The 13,809-nt window shown below is 39.6% G+C and overlaps 1 protein-coding gene across 1 annotated transcript in view; it reads left to right on the top strand.

The window, feature by feature from the left end:
* Positions 1–209: 209 nt before the first annotated feature.
* Positions 210–13,809, top strand: part of Adgrl2 (adhesion G protein-coupled receptor L2) — a 614,888-nt gene continuing 601,288 nt past the window's right edge. Inside the window, exon 1 of the mRNA XM_057793300.1 lies at positions 210–383. The gene's annotated coding sequence lies outside the window, so the exon portion shown is untranslated. The remainder of the gene's footprint in view (positions 384–13,809) is intronic.

Genomic DNA, 13,809 nt, shown 5'->3' with positions numbered 1-13,809 from the left:
TGCACGCCCCAGCTTATCCACACTCTGCGATCTCGTCTCTCTCTCTCTCTCTCTCTCTCTCTCTCTCTCTCTCTCATTCATTCCCTCTTCCATCTTTTTAAGCATTGTGCCAGTTCCATTTAAATGTATCTGCCGTGGATCTGGTCAAGTGGAGATAATCCATGCAAATCAGAAACTGTGGTTGTCAGTGTGTGGTTCCCGGAGAGGACTCAGCCTGAGGAGGTCACTCGTCCACAGCCGCTCCTCCCATTCTATCTCACCCCTTATTGCAGAACTGCTGTATGTACACAGTGGCAGAAAGGACTCAATTGACTTCAACTGCTGCCTGGTTTTGCTTACAACTTTTTCTTATAAAGGAACTTACCTCCATCTGTCTTTTCAAGGTAGGAAGCCTGATTCTTCTAAAGATGCGTGTTAATGCCTCTACTGTCTGCTCATTGTCAAATGTCACTAGGATGCTTTACATTGTTTCTGGCATTGGGCACAAATGCTGTGATTCCAGGTGCCTCGTGCTTTTGTTACTTAACCGTGTAGGCACAATTGTTTAAGTGCTGGGTGTTTGAATGTTTATTTTCCACATAGCCTGCTCCGGTTTTACAACGGCAGGAAGATTAGTGCCCACTCTCTAGCCTAGAAATACAATTTGCTATCAAGTTTTCCCTCTTAAAAAATAATAACCTCTCTAGGTGTTTTAACTTCTCCTGCACCGTGGCCAATTACAGCCAAGTGAAAAATTCACCCGTGAGAAGGCTGTTCGTGTATTGTTTGCCTGAAACTGGAGCCTTCTCACGGCATTTTCCCTGAAAAAAAAAAAAAAAAAAAAAGAATTAACTGTTGAAATGTTTTTAACATCAGCAGGCAAACAGTAGCTCTTCATTCTGCTGCAGCGGCAACAAGCTGGAAGCCCTGTGGCTAACTGCCCTGTCAAATAGATTTGTTCTTCGCAATTCACAAATTACTAGGCTATGCACAAGTATTGCAACTAGTTGGGATTCCGTTACTGTTGTTAGATGTGCTGTTAGGTATTGTTTTGAAATTTAAATTGTATTTTAGAAAAGTTTAATGTAAAGAGGTTCTTTAAACCCTGATGTGTATACAGCGTCTCTGGAGATCATTATTTAACAATGATTTCAATAATCAAATTGTTAAGTGTGGGTTAAAAATGTGTGGAAGGGGCTAATAGATTGTACAATATCTGTGTTGTTTCTGAAAGCAATACCTCAGCTTGTACTACTGCAAATGTGTTTCACTGAAGTGACTTGCAATATTTTAATCATTCCTTAGTCATTTTAACTTTAAATCACACTAAAATGTCATGAAATTAAATATTCAAAAATCCTTTGAATTAGTACAAATATAATTAGAACATTCCAGTTGCAGCCCAAATCTTAATAATGTCATCTGTCTTTGAAAGTACTCTTTGTTAATATGATTTTGCATCTTGACATATGGCTCTGACAAGGATATTTAATCCCTTGTATGAAATAGAACTGAACATAAACAGTAAGCAAAGTTGAAGTCCTAAAAAGAAGGGAAAAAATGTTTTCTGGTATACGCAATCATTCTAATGTCATAAATCCCAGCTTCCATCGTCTAGGTAGATACTTGTAGTTAGTAGAGTTTGTGGGGGGAAATTTATTATCCACATAAAATATCCCAGTGTCAAAGCTCTGCGTTTGTTTTTCTTTTTGGCATTGAATGTTCTACTGCAAAGAGAAATGCACTCTGATTTTTGAGTACAGTAGTACAAGGCAGGAAGCCCTGTCATTGTTAGCATAAAGAAGCCGTCGACACAAACATTGCTGCACAGAGGACTATCTCTGTCTCTGGCATGTGTTAGGTTACTATATGCAGAATTTCACAGACAAATATTTTCCACTCCATGGAATTATTAGTCCTGTCAGTATGAAAGCTCCTCTGCAAGGATGGGGGGGGGTGATTTATAACAGTACATAATAAAACCCTTCATGGTGAGAAAAGAGGAATTTAACTTATTACTTACCTAGTAATTAGTTTCTTTTAAAAGTCTTTGAAAGACTGAGTTGTAAAGTAAACTTAGGCTTGCCAGGACAAGCTCTTTTAAACTGTGTCTGTTGTATCTGTTGGAGCCGTGTGGCTGCCCGTGAATACCTTCTGTGTCGTTGTCGACACTGGAGTATTCTACTGGAGTGTATGTATTATGGGGAGGAAGGGGATTCCTCACTCCTGGTCAAGGGGGAAATCTTCTACATCCAGAGGGATTTGGATAGGAGCCCCTGAATAGGAAACACTAAACAGAAAACAGACTAGAAGTCTGTGGGATAGCCCTGCTGCACCGGTGAATTCAAGACTAGTGTGAAACTAAAGGGTACCCTTTCAGAACAAAGAAATACCACAGATACTCTGTCAGCAGCAAGAAGAGACAGAGAATGTGGCCAAGAGTCTCTTCTGGGGACTGAGAAAATGCTGCCAACTAGGCATTCTCTGTATCCACATTACTTGGATATGATAGGTCTGCAGGCACTCCCCCAGGAATGCCAAGCCATCATTTCACAGGGTTATTTCAAAAGCAGATATTTCTATAGATGCTTGAATTTATTTGTAAACCTCAAGAAAGTCTCCAAAGACCTACCTCCTATGCCTTTATTCAAGCTTCACTGTGCATCTTAAATAAAACGGTCACAGCCTTCAACTCTACCTGGGTTCCCTTGCTTCATTGCTACACTTCCCATTCCTCTAGTAACTCATTCAAGCAACTGCTCAGGGTAAGTTCCATTTACTCCATTCCAGTGTGCCTTGCAGCAAAATGTAGAGCACCGATAAACCTCATGGCTGTATTTAATAGTGGGCTCTTATTCCCACCTGACTCTCTTCTGCTGCTTTCACTGAATACAGTTTAAATGATAAATTATCATCTTAAAGGGCTGCTACGAAGGGTGTTAATAGTTGTCCAGAACGTCAAGAGCATTCTGTGGGGCCCTAGAAGCTTGCAATCCTGCTTGAGGGAAAATAATGTGTATTATCAGCAAGCATTCGATGCCTGCTTCATCTGCAGACATTCAGAGGTTCTCAGGAAGCTTTCTTATCATACTAAACATTTCCTAGACCCTGGAAGTTATTGCCGTGTGTGGATTGATGATGACGTCTGGGCTTCACTCATCAGATCCTTTTTGTTTTGTTTGCACAAATTCGAATCTTCATAGTAATGCCGTGAGGGCAAGGGGACTGTCATACACATATTACAGATAAAGACATTGAAGTTCAGAGAAGTTAATTAACTTTGTCAAGGCCACAGCGTATGGCAGACATGGGACTTGAACCTGCTTATTCTTTGAAATCACATATGACGATGCCTTCCTGGCTTATCTGTCAAGGTGCTTCCTTACCTCTCCCAACAGCAAGCTTGTGTCATTTACACTTCTGTTGTCTTGACACACCAGAGCTAGGTATCTTGTTCTGATTTTCAGCTTCTCTTTACCTCTTCCTCTCCATCCACATTACTGTTATAGCACAGTTTTTAAGAGTTATTTCACTGAAGGCATGCCTGGAATGGTTACCCTAGTGGAGTGTAAGAACTAAATCAAATCTGTAATTGATTGGCTTGTCTCTTCACAGTCTTTGAAGTGCCACCCCCTCCTCTCTTTTCCCTGTCTAAACACAAGACTGACAGCTTTTTATATGTCTGGAATATTAGTGGTGTTAAGTGCTTGGTAATGATGGAAATGAACGTGAGGCTTTACCTAACTGCCTGTCCTACTAACTCCACTGTAGTTGTGATAACAATGAAAACATTGATGCAAACGACTGTTCATGTAAGAAAAAGTACATTCTGCTGCCTTGTCAGACCATGCTTTAAAATCTCCTATGTGGTCAGCAGCAGCTCTTTCTTTTACTTTTCTGTTTACTGGGAACATCTACATGAAAATTTCCTCCGGATAAAATATTACCAGCAGATTTACAAAATAGATGAAGAGAACAGATAACATGATAATGAATTTTTAAATGTGGTGAGTATGAACCTCTCCACACTGTTAACTATTCTTGTGTCGTTGCTGCTCTCTCCTTTATGAGGGCAAAGAGAAGAACCTCTCCTTACAGGGAAGTGAGAGCGGCCTTCCTTCTGTCTACCTGCTTGCGGTAGCTTCCACCTTCCCCTATCTTCCTTGGTCCCAGTGTGGAAAGTCGAACTATTATACCTGTCAGCCATGGGAATCTGATTCAAACACTCTGGTCATTTGACCTGTGGATGTCATCCAAAATATATAAACACACACCTACACAAGATCAACATCAACTAGTGGAAAAGACATAGATACGATGCATCAGTAGCAAATATATTAGATACTCATTTATTGGAGTACAAATAAAAAACAATTTTGATACCATTGCATGACAGCAGTATTCTCTTCAATCCTATTAAGAATATCAGGCAGATGGACTGCCCTTCTACATCCAAAATCTCTACCTGCTGGCACACAGAAAGCCCAAGAACATATCTTTATGGCTATTTTAATATGCCAGTTTTGTCCAGATCAGCCAAGGTAGATGTCAGCCGCTGGTATGGGAAAAGCTGGGAATTAATTTAAATTTGAGCTTATCCTGCCATCATCTCTTGCTGAGTGAGTTCCTTAGCCTATGAGGCATTCCATTCAGATTTGATTTCTCTAGTCAAATTACGTGGGTAGTATTTCCATCATGAAAGGAACAGTTGGGCAAAGAGACGGAGGCTGGTGGAAGATATATTAGTTAAAAGCCACAACTGACTGCAACCACTGAAAGAAGGCACCCCTTGTTGCTCAGTTCTTCAGCCCCATTACTGAATTCTTTGCCTAAAACAATGTCAGCTTCTGGAAATTGAAAATAAATGCAAAAGACATCCCTCTCCAGGGAAGTTAGCAAAAATAATCAGACAACTTAATTCTCAAATGTGTTCACAGTCATTTGAGAGTGACAGTTGCCATTACAGGGAGCCGCAAAAAAGCAAAACTTGAGTAGTTCACACGACTGACTGTTTTTCAAAGAAGAGCCAAAATTTGCAATTGCATTCAACCAGCGCCATGCCTTTCTTGGTGCTGCAGTTGCTGGTGCTGTTATTATTGCATGGTGGCTACCAATCTCCTCCAAGAAAAACTCAAGGGCCACTTCTGCAGCAGACTCTTCTTTCCTGTTTGCTCACAGTGAATAAAGTTCGTGCTGTAAACCTCAACCTCTAATTTGGGGGTGGGGGCACGGTGTTAAGAAAATATTTTCTTACTTGTAAGTTAAATGGATTCAGGATGAAGATGGGACTGTGCTGTGTTCTTCACAGACCTGGTCCCTGTGCTAAGCCCAGGGCCTGTGTTTGATTAGTGTCGGAACAATTCATAAGCTTACTTCTTAATGTGCTGAGACTGATTTAAAAACTCAAATTTTGTTTCAGGGGCAATAGGGGACCCACTTTTCTATGCAAAACATTTCAATTTTGTAAATTATATTTGTAAAAGGTATTGCTATGCTCCAATGCTGGAGTTGCACTCTCCCAAAATATAACAGTGTACTTGTGCTCAACTTAAAAAAAAAAAAAGGAAGAAAAAAAGGAGTGAGGAAAGAAATGATCCCACTGAATACAAATGATAGATTCTATAATGTCTCATCTTGATATAAAACAGATGCACCACTTCTGAAAGAATTAAGTAGAAAGGTGGGAAGAATGGGAAAATAAAAAAGACAATAAAAATCCAGAAATGTGGAAAAGAGAAGAAGGGTGAGGACAGTGGCATTCTCTGAGATGAGAAAAGAGTTAGTTGATTTTGAGGGATTCAGACTTAGGTGTTTCTTATTAACCACCATTTGCAGCTTTTTATCTTATACTATCAATTCTTAATAACGTTCAAGTGAAGATCCAATAGTAATTAATCTTAAGCAAAAATCACTCTGCCCTGGAGAGTAATAAGTACAAATGCATTGAGAGGAGTTGGCCAAGGGAAGCCAAGAGCATAGGAGGAGGCTCTCCTGAAGGATGGAATCCCCAACCCTGCACGGAAGTCCACAGATGGCATTTGGGACCCTAAGTCAAGTTCTAAAAGGGAATTAACAGACAGCAGCTGGGCAGGTGGGAAGGAAGACGGTGGAAGCCAGGGCCTTAGAAGTAGAGAGACTGCGAAGTTTTCCCAGCCAGGGTGCTCCTGGGAAAAAGTTGAGATACCTGCAATAGGATATGGCCTCAAGAAGACACACAGACAAGAGCAAACCAGGGCCGGGCGGTGGTGGTGCACGCCTTTAATCCCAGCACTCGGGAGGCAGAGGCAGGCGGATCTCTGTGAGTTCGAGACCAGCCTGGTCTACAAGAGCTAGTTCCAGGACAGGCTCCAAAACCACAGAGAAACCCTGACTCGAAAAACCAAAAAAAAAAAAAAAAAAAAAAAAGAGCAAACCAGGACAGACATTGGGGGCAAGCAGCAGGGACACCCAGATAGTAGAAGGACTTCCTAACCTTTTCTGTGGATGAAGGCCCATAGAACAGCAATCTCCCAGTGCCTCCGAAGATTCCTGGTGGATAAAGACACTGAACAAAGGGGCTTCAGTACCAACTGGATAACAGAGCTCAGGCTATGACATTTCATCTCCGCTCAAAATGGTTTCATTTTTCCACCTTCAGCCAAAGTGATATTAAACACTATTGTGGAATCCTTTTGATTAGCTCGTGAAAAAAGGCCACTGCAAACCGGCCACTGGGATTTTAGCGGATTCAGATAGGGATGGCGCAAGAGACTGCAGGTGCTTCTATCTAATTAACGAGAGGGGTGTGTGGGCATAGTTTAAAGTTTCACATCCTTGATTAAGAAGAAAGAGAAAAGGTAGGCCTTTTAAATCATAGGAGCGGACTCGTCAAGGTAAGTATAAAGCTGGCTTCAGACACGGACCTAGGCTAGAATTAGAGTGGGAATGCAATTCTCATATCTCTATGCCTCAGCCTTCTGATCCATGACACAAATTCTAAAGCTACCCACTTCTCAGTATTGTAACAGGGAAAGAAGGCAGTTGCTATCAGCCTAATCCTATACTGAGAGTATTCTCCACCCTGTTGAATTTTCTGAACAAAAATTGAATTCGTGCTTTACTCCACGCCATCTAGACATAACAATTTCGATGTTTCCTAATTTCATTTTCTTATGTAGAGTAGAAATTAGATTTAAGAGGCAAGTAAGGGTGTTTCTAAACTGTTACTAATACAGTATCTCAGGTCAGTTGGATTTAAAACTCTCTGATTCTTTCAGCAGTGAGACAGACCACAGCCAAGAAAAAACAGTTCTTCCATTGCTGGCATTTCATATTTATAATTCTGCTTCTCTGGGCTCAACTTAGTGTCAGTTGGTCCTGAGGACACTGGACCAGTGTATGTTCATGTCTAAGGTTCTTTAGATTTGGTTATTTTATTGTATGTACATGAATGTTTTGCTTGCATGTATGTGTGTGTACCCCATGTGCACATAACACCATTTAAGGTTGGAAGACGGCATTGGATCCACCAGAACTGGAGTTACGGATGGCCATGAGCTGCCATATGGGAGCCAGAATCAGACCTGGTTCCTCTGGAAGGGGCAGTCAATGCTCCTGACAGCTGAGCCACCTCTCTGGCCCCTCTGTGGCTCCTACCTTATTGTTTCTATCCCTGTTCTCAGACTTGCCAGGGATGAGCAATAGTTCCAGAGCTTTTCCAGGTTCATTTGGTGAGTGGCATCTTTCCAGGCTACTGGGAGTTTCCAGAACCCACACTCAAAAGCCAGATTGACAACTTCTGAGAATGATGAATTAGACAAAAGCACACATCTTCCTAAGAGGACTCTTGCTCTGAATTGTGTGTGAGAGAAGTGAGGTGCACATAGAGAACACTTCCGAAGAAAGCGAGGGCTTTCCACTGCTTTGTGGGCTTTTTGGAAATTTCTCTGTGTGCTATGTAAATGAGTTCCTTAAACACAGACCGCCATTGATTTCTTTATAATGTTCATTGATCCCCTCGACATCGCTTCATGTATGTATTCTACCCAAACATCTAGTATTGATATTTCTTTCCCCGGAACTCTGTCCCCAATCCATTACAAGCATATCATTAAAACCTGTTTAATTTCCTAAGAAAGATCACATTAAGAGCACTGTCGGTGCGATTACATCTATAGCAAAAGATAAACACATATTAGGCAATGCAAAATGCTATTATCTGTCAGGGTCAATTTGTTTATTTAAATAGAGCAATCTGCCACTCACCCCCCCCCCCCCGTCACACACCATATTAGTCATGAACGTACATGCTTCTATCAGGTACCCTTCGGAGGAATTCTGACAACAAAAGGCCCTTAAGCACCTATTACTGTGACATGATCTCTGCGTCCCTACAGTCACAAGTGTATGTCTGTGACCTAAGACACAGATAAATCATGTGCTTCAAGCTTTATGACATTTTTATGCTCTTGTATATAAAGAAAAATAAGTAAAATTTGAGGAGTGATGGTATCTCGTTCATAATAATGGAATGACCTCAGAAAGGGCAACGTGGATTATAGGATGCTGCTCTATGTTAGTTGGAGCTGAGACCTGGGCTCGCCTTAAGTGATGACCCCTCCTAACCATCTCTATTGATCTAAAGAGAAAGGAGAGTCGATGCAAGAAACGAGGATCAAGAGTTAGGCTCCTCTGGTTCTGAATGTAAACATGCTTTTCTTCTTTCAGATTTTTTTTCCTTGAGACAGTAGTTTCTAAATATATCTGAGAAACACTGCTGGCTGCCAGCTGCCATGGGCGTGAAGTTCCTCTTTAATGAGATAAAACAGTATCAGGAAATCAACTTGTCCCACGTGCTACAGCTGATTTTCACCAGGTTCCTACGCAGCCAAAATTGATACGAAATGGAAATGAATTGTGTAGTCAAGCACGGTGCACCAACTCTCCTGAAAAATAATTTCATCTGACTTCATTACATAGTGATCATTTCCTGAATGCCATAAAATGCTGGGGAGAATAATCAAAATTGATATGTATATTGATTGACACGCCGGTTTTCTAAATAGAAGCTGAAAAACTATAAACAGAAATAGGTTTCTGCCGCTCCTCCGACGGCCTGCTCAAAGGAGGATTCACTCGCTCATCCAGCCCTCACTGGGCCTCACTATGAACGCTTCTGGAAAAATTCCTCAGCGATCCATTAAGCTCAGCTTTAGTTTGATTCAGAATTTACATGTGTCGTTTGCATAATTTTGCATGAGAGTGTCTGTTTTAAATTAGGTAAAGGTCACTGTCATTCATAATCAAGAAGAAGGTGGATTAAAGGTCATAATTCAATTAGAAAGAAATCTTGATTAGATGTGTGTGCATGTGATTTGATATCTGGATAAGTACAAATCACAAGTCCATAAACCAACCTCAGAATGAGAGATCATTCACAGAGATTGCTGTCAAAAATCAGATTCCTGCGGGCTTTTTTTTTTTCTTTTTTACCACAATGTAGATAGTTCAGCTGTTTCTTTTAGCACTGGGTGTCTTTTATAATGTCATTTGGTTTAAGGAATGACATAAATGACAATTTTATTTGCAAAATAAAGTAGCGAGTTATAATGAATTAATAATAGATGGCAGTTGATCAGCAAGTCACCCAGGGCCTGAGGTTACTTCCCCTGATGTGGTTGCTAGCTCCTACACTCTCTTTAAAGTCTAAAGTTGGCACAGAAAAATCTCTGTTCTTTCGTAACAATTTCATAGCTCTCAGGGACACTTACAAGCACCTAAACTACGGGATTTTAACATCCCCATAGTGCTTCTGTGATTAGAACTGATAGGTTGCAAATAAATGTAGCTAGTGGCAAGCAATTAGTTTTTTGATTTGTTGAACTTTTTAAAGTATATTTGATGCTAACTTGAATAAGTGCAAATTAGTTGAACACAAACAAACACTAAGTTGTATATATTTATGTTGTCCACAATCAGTTTGAACACTGAAAGATGGGTAACAGGTCCACCTTTTGCTTATGTTGGGACATTTTCAATGAGCGTTGGCATGCTAACATCAACGCCACATGTGACCATCACTAAATTTCGGGTTCAAAATTCATAATCTTATTTCTGTTTCCTCACCTCTGAATATGTGGGGGGTTTTGTTTTGTTTTGTTTTTCCTTAAAGGACAGTCTCAGTTTCTCTTCTTGGTTGTTGTCTGTTCTGTCTGGAGACAATACATCTCAGGACCAACTGAAAAGAAAGAGACAACCTTTTTTTTTTTTTTTTTTTTAAAAAAAAAATAGATTGTTTATTTTTCCAAAGAAAATCAATGACTTTTAAAGGAGCTATATAGGTTAAATGGTTTAAGCAGATTATAATTAGTTAATTTTGATAAACATAGACTGGATTGATTTTACATTATTTTAATTACCTTTTGGAATAAATGGTTTGGTGAACAAATTCACTTGATGTTCAAGATCAAACAAAATGACCTTTCCTCTGGGTAGGCTTAAGTTTCACAAAATGATGTGGAGATGACTGTCTTTACTTTCATCCTAAATATCTTTGGATTTAGAAAATAATTCAAGTTGGATATATTGTATTGTAAGTCAGTCATGTTTTATACTGTTCATTACGGATACCTTTTTTAAAATGAAGAATAATAACAATTGACAAAACAGATGTCCTTGTCGAAGGATACTCTCTAGGGTCAGTGTTGTGTCTTTCCTGAGACTGGCCCAGCTTTACGTCTGCAAGATAGCTATTGTATTCTGGTAAGTTTATGATTGTGCTTTTTTTCTGAAAATATAAAAGTGAAATCTAGATGAACTTTCAGCATAATGTAGAAATCAAAGGAGTCAGAGGGATTATCATCTAGATTTACAGCTTTGCAGTGTGTGTGTGTGTGTGTGTGTGTGTGTGTGTGACAACTCCTACCTGCAATTCTTGAACTGCAAACACTAGCTTCCAGGTACTTGTAGGGAAGGTAAGAAAGAAAGGTAAAACTATATCATAAAAGTAATTTTAAAAGCGGTAAAAAATGTAAGGTATATAAATAGCTTTTGCTCACATCCTGATTTAGGGAATCTGAGAAGTAAATACTGAGGAAGAACAAAATTAATTTGCCCTTTTTAAATATTTTTAAATATTAATTTGTTTATATTGCGTGTTTGTGTCTTTTGTGTGTGCGTACATATGTGTGTGCATATGTTTGTGTGTGGTTGTGTGTGGTGGCTGTACCATGTGGGGGCAGAAGTTTGCAGAGGTCAGAGAAAGAACTGCATGCATCTGCTGGAATTGAAGTTGGATGTGGTTACGAGCAGTTATGTAGGTGCCAAGCCTAGGTCCTCTGCAAGAACAGTAAGCACTCTTAACCACTAAGTCTTCTCTGTATCTGTAGCCCAATCTGCCTTTTTTTTGTTGTCTTTGTTTGTTTGTTTGTTTTTGTTTTTTGAAACTGGGTTTCTCTACAACTTTGGAGCCTATCCTGGAACTAGCTCTTGTAGACCAGGCTGGCCTCAAACTCACAGAGATCTGCCTGCCTCTACCTCCAGAGCGTTGATATTAAAGGTGTGTGCCACCACCCCCCGAATTTGCTTTTCTTAACATCTTTGTGAAATCAGAGTGTTTTTCCAGTGCCCAGTAGTATCCATGCTTTTTTTCCTCCTGTTCTTAATGTTCACTTCTTAATGAACATTGGTTCATTAGAGACACGTTGTAAAGTGGGCCACCCTCAACAATCCTATCCAGAATTCCCATAGCTCTAAGGATAAAAACTACACCACACAAGACACATACAACTGCTTCCTCACGTGTGCGTCAATTCTGTAGCACTCGCTCACCAACCCTAATGCACATCGCCTGTCTTGCACCTAGGCAACTTTTCCTCCTCCAACACAATGCCCAGGGTGCAGGTGTCCTGGTTCAGGAAATCTCTGTGGTTGACATCATCTTATTACGGGAATTACCACACCACTGTGTCATTCAGTACTAAGAATTGATCTTCTTCTGTATCCCATAAAACACCACGAATCTCCGGGGAACTACACTTTGTATTCTTACAATCTGGCATCATTCTTCTGGACGTCACAGTCCAGTAAGATCTGTTGTTCAGTGGAGCCAGGCTTACCTCTCAAAACAGCACTGTACTGAATGCTTGAAGCTTCCTTAAGTAGAGGTCAAGGTATGGTTTCAGGCATTGCAAATTAAGTGTGTAAATTATAGATGCTGGCCTGGAAATAATATAACTATTTTTAAAATTTTTGAAACCCTACCATTCTTAAGCAGATCTGGCTAAATAATTAAGGGTCTTCTTACATAGTTACATGAATTTAGCTGAAAGTTTATTAAAACATTCAGTGTCTCTTAAATATAGTGTGATTGTGTGTATATGTAAATATAAAGTTACTATAAGGCATACATTTTAATGAAAATATTCAGTGATAGCCTTATAAATTCATATGTATATCCAATTGAAGCATATTTTGACATTCACACCATTATGTTTTCCAAACTCTAGTGATTGCCTATGTTGGATAAATGAAATATTATTTCTGCAATAAAAGATAACTTTCTGCCTTTAATGAACATGACTATGTTTAATTGACTTCAGTCGCTAAAAGTGACATTTATTCAAAATGACTATTATTTCCATATTTTTGTTTTTTAATGTCTATGTTTTAGCTATGAGTATGTTCAATAATTTATCAGATAAAGAAAATATGTCTTACTATTAAGTAACAATTAAGGTTAGTGTGGTGACTGTTTATCAGTACCAATCCATGTAAGCCATTTACAGCAAGTGTTACACTTTCAACAGAAGCATTTACAAGTAACATTTCATGGCCTCCTTACCCTTTGTTGTCCTATCAACAGAGAGCAAACCCTACATCTGACATACCTGTAATTAATTCTTTTAAAGCCAGGGTAAACATTTGGGTAAACACCAAAAACTTACTTCAGCAATGCTTAGGAATTTAGAGCCCAACTCCAACACCACATAAATGGAGGCTCCATTTCAAGCTATGCCATTTAAAGCTTCCAGACCTCAAGCAGCTTGGTTAGTAGCTTGAGCTAAACCTTGGCTCATCTGTACAGTGAGGAAACTATCAGAAAGGGCTTAACTAACAGGGTGCATGGGAGCCTATGTGAATGAGGTACAGAAATGACCCAGACGGAGACGCCAAAATGGTAGTGCAAGACAACCCAGGCCCCTTGGAGATTTGGAGGCAGATATAGTAATATTCCTGTGACAAAATTTGATTTTTACAGGAAAATTTCACAATAAAAAAATCTGGGTTCAGGAAAATGGGCAAAGGTGCTTGTTGCCAAGTCTGATGACCTAAATCTCGGCCCAGGGACCCACATGACGATAGAAAAGAACCAACTTTTACGAGTTGTCCTCTAATTTCCACATGTACCATTTATATTGTGGCATCTTCACACATGTAAATGAACAAATACACTAATATTTTTTAATTAAGACTTTTATTGCAGTCATAGTGTCCATAGCTTTCATCTACTGTGTCTCTTTGTTTTCTTCCTATCCTTCTGGTGCTGGTAGCATTTGTTTTATTGAAATCACCATTGTGGTTTTGCACAGTTCTTTGAAAGAATCTAAGACAGGATTGCGGATATTTACCTCTTCAGTAGACACAGGCTTTCCCTCTTTTCCTCCATGTCCTCACACATGTAGACCTCAGGCTGTGATCTTGATAAAAAAAAACTATATCTTTTTTGCAGTAGACTATGAAACATGCATATTTCTCATCGAAAAATCCTGTCTTTTCTACCACTGATTCTATTAGGACAAAATGGTCAAAGTATCCTTCGGGGTCATGTGTCTGCCATGTTGATCTTAGAAG

This window comes from Chionomys nivalis, chromosome 18 (assembly GCF_950005125.1).
Source record: "Chionomys nivalis chromosome 18, mChiNiv1.1, whole genome shotgun sequence".
In the NCBI taxonomy this organism is placed as follows: domain Eukaryota; kingdom Metazoa; phylum Chordata; class Mammalia; order Rodentia; family Cricetidae; genus Chionomys; species Chionomys nivalis.
This window is presented reverse-complemented; position numbering and strand designations above follow the sequence as displayed.